The sequence below is a fragment of the Carassius carassius genome, chromosome 18, assembly GCF_963082965.1.
Source record: "Carassius carassius chromosome 18, fCarCar2.1, whole genome shotgun sequence".
Classification (NCBI taxonomy): Eukaryota; Metazoa; Chordata; class Actinopteri; order Cypriniformes; family Cyprinidae; genus Carassius; species Carassius carassius.
This window is the reverse complement of record NC_081772.1, coordinates 21,726,685-21,734,720: the sequence shown is the minus strand read 5'-3', so window position 1 is coordinate 21,734,720 and position 8,036 is coordinate 21,726,685. Positions and strand designations below refer to the sequence as shown.

General features: G+C 34.9%; 1 long non-coding RNA gene across 2 annotated transcripts; it reads right to left on the bottom strand.

Annotated features, from left to right (window-relative positions):
* Window positions 1-1,980: 1,980 nt before the first annotated feature.
* On the bottom strand, window positions 1,981-6,131 carry LOC132092664 (uncharacterized). 2 transcript variants are annotated; one of them, XR_009422239.1, is made up of 6 exons: window positions 6,117-6,131; window positions 5,913-5,991; window positions 5,701-5,782; window positions 4,228-4,379; window positions 3,954-4,045; window positions 1,981-2,362 (listed from the first exon to the last, which is right to left on the bottom strand). It is a non-coding gene; the product is annotated as an uncharacterized LOC132092664 (long non-coding RNA). The 2 variants fall into 2 exon arrangements; XR_009422240.1 differs by having other exon boundaries at window positions 5,913-5,967.
* Window positions 6,132-8,036: the final 1,905 nt, after the last annotated feature.

The following is an 8,036-nucleotide window of genomic DNA, read 5'->3' as shown; positions in this document are numbered from 1 at the left end:
AATTAAGTTCAGCCAGCACTAACGAATGGACTTTCCTTATACAGTAACTGTGTTTGGCAATAACAACAGTGAAAATGTGCATGTTCTCTACACTGCAAGTTGCACATGACAATTAGGAATTCTGAAAATGAAAACAAATATATATATATATATATATATATATATATATATATATATATATATATATATATATATATATATATATATATGTATATATACACTGTAAACCCTAAAAGGTTGAGACCACTCAAATGATTTGAGGAAAGTGGTTGCGTAAGTAAAATTGAGTAATGGCAAAATTGACAACTCAATTCAATTGAGTTGACCTAATGTTGGTCTCTTCATTGAATTAACTTAAATGTTCAAGTACCGATAACTTAAAAAGGCAAATAGACTTAACTTAAATTTTCGAGTTTTATATGGTTTACTTGTTTCAAATATTGTTTTTCCGTTAACAGCTTTATTTGGTTTATACATTTACATTAATTTAAGAAACATTACTAATATCAAGCTCATATTTTTAAGTCACATTAAGACGCTTGAACACCACTTAACACTTAAGCTCAGATTTTTAACAGCAAGCTGCATTTTTAAGTCACATTAAAACATTAAGCTCATGTTTAACAGTAAGCTTACATTTTTACAAAACATTACACTCACAATAAAAAAAAAAAAAACATTAAGCTCTTATTTTTAAGTCTCATTTTCAAAAGACCATGTTTAATGTAAATGTGTTGTTATTAAAAGTGTGCCAAGCAATTTCTCCATTTTAGCCAAACAGCTGGTTTCCCAACGATTGTGTTTTAGGCTGCAGGTCTTTCTGCCCCAAGGAAAGTAGAATCCGCTGAATGAAGTCAAACGTGTAGCCCAGCGACTTTGGGTAACTCAGGTGGCAATGCATATATTAGTCTGAACAGAAGGCACATTGCTTCAGGAAGGTCATGTAGATTGTCCATCACTACTTTTCCCTCGATTATGATTCCAATCGAAGAGGGAGACCCATCTTGTCCCATCTTCAACTATCACAATCCACACTGGCACATAAAGAATTGAGCTGTGATCATCGGACATCTAGTGAAAAAACATTAACAAATTAAAATAAATTCACATACATGCAAGCTCATTTACATTTCAAAAAGGTGCAACTTAAAGGGTTAGTTCACCAAAAAATGAAAATTCTGTCATTAATTACTCACCCTCATGTTGTTCCAACCCAGTAATACATCATCAGAACACAAATTAAAATATTTTTGATGATCTGAGTTCTCACTCCTCCATAGGCTTCTCTGTAATTTAAACTTGCCAGCCCAGAAAGTTTGTAAAGACATGTTAAAATAGTCCAAGTGACCACAGTGGCTCAACCTGAAGTTTATCAAGCGTAGAGTTACGTTATGTAACAGCGCAGCGCCTCTGGGTTGTACATCAGAACGGAGGCTCACGCTGGTCATGTGTGTGATGCTGGCCAATAGTGAGCCTACACTGTAAACCCTAATAAGTTGAGACTACTCAAATGATTTGAGGAAAGTGGTTGCGTAAATAAAATTGAGTAATGGCAAAATTGACAACTCAATTCAATTGAGTTGACCTAATGTTGGTCTCTTCATTGAATTAACTTAAATGTTCAAGTACAGATAACTTAAAAAGGCAAATAGACTTAACTTAAATTTTTGAGTTTTATATGGCTTACTTGTTTTAATGATTTAATAGAAATATAGTTTTTCCATTAACAGCTTTATTTGGTTTATACATTTACATTAATTTAATAAAAATTACTAATATCAAGCTCATATTTTTAAGTCACATTAAGACACTTGAAAAGCACTTAACACTTAAGCTCACATTTTTAGAAAACAGTAGCTCATATTTTTAACAGCAAGCTGCATTTTTAAGTCACATTAACCCATTAAGCTCATGTTTAACAGTAAGCTTACATTTTTACAAAACATTACACTCACATTAAAAAAAAAAACATGAAGCTCATATTTTTAAGTCTCATTTTCAAAAGACCATTTTAAATATAAATATATTGCTATTAAAAGTGCGCCAAGCAATTTCTCCATTTTAGCCAAACAGCTGGTTTGCTAACGATTGTGTTTTAGGCTGCAGGTCTTTCTGCCCCAAGGAAAGTAGAATCCGCTGAATGAAGTCAAACGTGTTACCCAGCGACTTTGGGTAACTCAGGTGCAATGCATATATTAGTCCGAACAGAAGGCACATTGCTTCAGGAAGGTCATGTAGATTGTTCATCACTAATTTTCCCTCGATTACGATTCCAATCGAAGAGGGAGACCCATCTTGTCCCATCTTCAACTATCACAATCCCCACTGGCACATAAAGAATTGAGCGGTGATCATCGGACTTCTAGTGAAAAAACATTAACAAATTAAAATTAATTCACATACATGCAAGCTCATTAACATTTCAAAAAAGTGCAACTTAAAGGGTTAGTTCACCAAAAAATGAAAATTCTGTCAGTAATTACCCTCATGTTTTTCCAACCCAGTAATACATCATCGGAACACAAATTAAACTATTTTTGATGATCCGAGTTGTCTCACTCCTCCATAGGCTTCTCTGTAATTTAAACTTGCCAGCCCAGAAAGTTTGTAAAGACATGTTAAAATAGTCCAAGTGACCACAGTGGCTCAACCTGAAGTTTATCAAGCGCAGCGTTACGTTATGTAACAGCGCAGCGCCTCTGGGTTGTACATCAGAACGGAGGCTCACTCTGGTCATGTGTGTGATGCTGGCCAATAGTGAGCCTACGTTCTGACGTACAACCCAGAAGTGCTGAACTGTTACACTACTTGAACTCACTCAGAGAAACAAAGAGGAAAGTGAATAGTTGAATAAAGACGTTATTTTGTTTGTTTTTTTTGCGCACAAAAAGTATTCTCATCGCTTGATAGTCTTCAGGTTGAGGCACTGTAGTCACTTTGACTATTTTAATAATGTTTTTAACTTTCTGGGCCGGCAAGTTACAATTACAATAGAAACCTATGGAGGAGTGAGACAGCTCTCAGATTTCATCAAAAATATCTTAATTTGTGTTCCGAAGATGAACGAAAGTATTACAGGTTTGGAACAACATGAGGGTGAGTAATTACTGACAGAATTTTCATTTTTTATTACACATTCACACGATCTCTCACAAACACTGCATCAATATCAATCTAAAAGGGTTGGTTCACCCAAAATTTTAAATTCTGTCATTAATTACTGACCCTTGTGTCGTTGCACATCTGAAAGACCTGCGTTCATCTTCAGAACATAAATTAAAATATTTTTAATGAAACCCATGAGGTTTCAGTCCCTCCATACTAGAGATCCAATGCAATTACCACTTTCAAGGTCCAAAAAGGTATGAAAGACATCATTAAAGTAATCCATGTGACTCCAGTGGTTTAACCTCAATTTCATGAAGCTACACAAGTAATCTGTTTGTGTAAAAAAAAAAAAAGTACAACTTTACAAAATATAATCTCCAATGCACGTTCACGCAATTACGTCTGTTCTCGCATGAATACAAAACTCAAACGTTGTGGTGCTATATGAGATACTCTCTTGAATGGGCGTTGCAGATAAACATTTTCAAAATTACACTGGTAAATTATGTTTTTTTTGCACTCGTTTTGCTTCATAAAATTGAGGTTAAACCACTAGAGTACAGTAGTACAGAGTACTGTAACAAAGTCTTTCTTATCGTCCTTGAAAGTGTAGTTGTGTTTGATGTCAATGGAGGGACAGAAAGTTACAGAATATCATTTAAAAAAATCTATTGTGTCTTGAAGATGGAATGACACAAGGTCAATGAATTACAGAATTTTCATTTTTGAGTGAATTAACCCTTAAGATTGATACAGTGTGTGTGAATGACTGAGATTGTGAATATGTGAGTGTGTATAGAGGGTGAGAGGGTGTCTTTTGGACATTTTCTCCTTGGAACACTTACCAAACACGTCTTAAAGAAAGCAGGAGAGTCATCTCCAAACCAAAGGGGTAGTCCTTGAAGCACCAAAGTTCAGTTTCAGTTGGCTCTGATAGCTTGTGTGGAAAAAATAAAATTTTATTAAATCCAACCACTTGATAATAATACATTATAACAGCCTTTAAACATTTAATCAGAGATCAACTATGAAGTCTATATTGCAGTTTATACAGTTTTCAAATCAATCTACTATCTTCTAAGATATATCTAGGATAAATTATTGGGACTTCTAACTAACCTTTGTTGCTTCAGAAGGTTCATCAAGAGCTGACCAGCAACTCCCTTTCTGGGTCTGAAAATGTCCAAGAGGCATGTACTATGTTGGTCAAGGGTCTCGTAAAATTCCCTTTTCAAGTTCTTACCAGCAATCCTATTAAACTCCGCGTAGACCTGAAAAAATTAAGAAGGGGAAAGTAATGACATGCATGCATGGTGTGCTTGATAATTTTTTAAGATATCATCATTCCAGTCAAAGGTACAAAAATGTGTTGACCTAAAAAGAAAAGGTTAATTATTTATTTACTTACATTTAAAAGGATTTTTCATTCATGAATAAAAATTTGCTGTCAATTTACTCACACTCAGGCCATCCAAGATGTGGGCGACTTTATTTAGCAGAACATTAAAGAAGATTTTTAGCTGAAACTGTTGTCTTTGGCTATTCATATAATGAAAGTCAACTGTAACCATCCCTTTAATTGTCAAAAAACGTGTACAAGGAAAACAAAATCAATAATTGTGGTTCCTGATGATATATTTGTGTCTTATGAAATGAAACGATAGGTCTATGCAAGCAACATTATTTATAACATTATTACCTTTACCTTGTACAAACAGCCCTGAGTGTATTTTCTACAGTCTGGAGTGCGAGTGTAAAGATATATCAAACTTTGGGAATATGTGAAAACTCAGTCTTCCCAATTTGAGATCACGAATGTGAACAATCTTACTTTTTTTATACAGGTTGCAGCATCAAGGATAGTAGCAAGTACCATTTTGCACATCCTGCTAGTTGTAAATAAACCACACATCAGGGCGCTTGCGCTCCAGGCTGTCAGGAGGAGATGGGTCTGTTGTGTTGTTCATCAAAATGATACTTGCTGCTATCCTTGATGCTGCAACCAGTTTAAAAAAGTAAAATAACATTCACATGCGTGATCTCAAATCGGGAAGATTGACAGATTCCCAAAGTTTGATATACATCTTCAAACCTGTGTTCCAGACTGTAGTAAACAAATTCAGCTTTGTTTGCAGAGGCTGTGGATTAAAGGTAATATATGATGTTTAGTTTCTTGCATAGACCTATCATTTCATATAATTTCATTCCACATAACTATTAATTAATAATATCTCTGTAAATGTGTCGCAGGCGGGAAAAGGTCTGCGGTTTTAGTGAACATACTGGCCAAAGAAATTCTAAAAACGATTAACGTTAGGCATAAGTCAGTATTCACGCGGCAGCCCAATTTTACACCAAATAAAAGAAACATCCTTTCACAAATTACACAAAGAGACATTTCAGTGTCTGGAAATAGATTTTTCTCGAAGTTCGAGCCGCAATATCACGCTTAGGCCTATTGTAAACAACAGCGCTAGTCTGTAAAACATTGGCTATGTTTGGAAGTTAGGGGATTTTAACTTAAACGCATTTATACCTTGTCCATTTGTATAAAAAAATAAAACCTTTAACAGACAATAAAGCAAAATTTACCAGCGTAACGTTACTCCTGTGGCCTCGACTCTTCCCCCTCCTCGTCTGCTTCATAATCACCTGCCTGCTAATGTTACTGTCCCTGCGGGAGGAAAACGGGAAATTCAGATGTTCTTACAGAAAGTTAGTAACACAAACGTGTTTATAACTCGAAAATACTCAAAGGCAACTAAGCAAAATTTGAATATATATTTTACCGTTATTCTACCTACCAGCATACTCTGGGTCTTTCACGACGACTCTCTTCACGCCTGCTTTAACGCCTGTCTTGGCTGCTTGTGCAGCTGCCAGCTGGCCCGCTGCCAGAGTAAAACGGTAAAGTATTTTCACCATGCAAATAACATGACAATAAAACGTATAAGGAAAAAAAAAACAATGTGTGTATATTTATGCGTTGCGTTTAAATCTTTACTTACCTATTTAACTTTAAACTTTATTATTTATTTCTTCTTTCAGGTGGTACTGCAAATGACTGTGACCTGCAGTCAGTGCTGCGTCTTCAGCAAATTCGACAAAAAAATTCCCGCCTTGTGTTATATTGGCCAATCGGCGCTGTTGTCAAGGCAGAATTTCAAGCGCGAACAATCATTTTTAAACAGAGACGTAGCGAATAATTTAAATAAATGGAAATTCTGAGTTTATAACACTTAAAATCTTAATTCAAAAGATTTTTACTGCCAATGAGTAATTTAAACACACCTGTTTAAGTTTTGATGGCAAAACTGGGTGTTATAAGTAATGTGAAGTTATGTTAACTTGAATTCTTTATTAATTACAACATTAGGGTTTACAGTGTACGTTCTGACGTACAACCCAGAAGTGCTGAACTGTTACACTACTTGAACTCACTCAGAGAAACAAAGAGGAAAATGAATAGTTGAAAAAAGACGTTATTTTGTTTGTTTTTTTTGCGCACAAAAAGTATTCTCATCGCTTGATAAACTTCAGGTTGAGGCACTATAGTCACTTTGACTATTTTAATAATGTTTTTAACTTTCTGGGCCGGCAAGTTACAATTACAATAGAAACCTATGGAGGAGTGAGACAGCTCTCAGATTTAATCAAAAATATCTTAATTTGTGTTCCGAAGATGAACGAAAGTATTACAGGTTTGGAACAACATGAGGGTGAGTAATTACTGACAGAATTTTCATTTTTTATTACACATTCACACGATCTCTCACAAACACTGCATCGATATCAATCTAAAAGGGTTGGTTCACCCAAAATTTAAAATTCTGTCATTAATTACTGACCCTTGTGTCGTTGCACATCTGAAAAACCTACGTTCATCTTCAGAACATAAATTAAAATATTTTTAATGAAACCCATGAGGTTTCAGTCCCTCCATACTAGAGATCCAATGCAATTACCACTTTCAAGGTCCAAAAAGGTATGAAAGACATCATTAAAGTAATCCATGTGACTCCAGTGGTTTAACCTCAATTTCATGAAGCTACACAAGTAATCTGTTTGTGCAAAAAAAAAAAAGTACAACTTTAAAAAATATAATCTCCAATGCACGTTCACGCAATTACGTCTGCTCTCGCATGAATACAAAACTCAAACGTTGTGGTGCTATATGAGATACTCTCTTGAACGGCCGTTGCAGATAAACATTTTCAAAATTACACTGGAAAATTATGTTTTTTTTGCACAAACATAGCACTCGTTTAGTTTCATAAAATTGAGGTTAAACCACTGGAGTACAGTAGTACAGAGTACTGTAACAAAGTCTTTCCTATCCTGTCCTTAAAAGTGTAGTTTTGGATGTCAATGGAGGGACAGAAAGTTACAGAATATAATTTAAAAAAAATCTATTGTGTCTTGAAGATGGAATGACACAAGGGTGAGTCAATTAATTACAGAATTTTCATTTTTGAGTGAATTAACCCAGTGTGTGTGAAATACCGAGATTGTGAATGTGTGAGTGTGTATAGAGGGTGAGAGGGTGTCTTTTGGACATTTTCTCCTTGGAACACTTACCAAACACGTCTTAAAGAAAGCAGGAGAGTCATCACCAAACAAAAGGGGTAGTCCTTGAAGCACCAAAGTTCAGTTTCAGTTGGCTCTGATAGCTTGTGTGGAAAAAATAAAATTTTATTAAATCCAACCACTTGATAATAATACATTATAACAGCCTTTAAACATTTAATCAGAGATCAACTATGAAGTCTATATTGCAGTTTATACAGTTTTCAAATCAATCTACTATCTTCTAAGATATATCTAGGATAAATTATTGAGACTTCTAACTAACCTTTGTTGCTTCAGAAGGTTCATCAAGAGCTGACCAGCAACTCCCTTTCTGGGTCTGAAAATGTCCAAGAGGCATG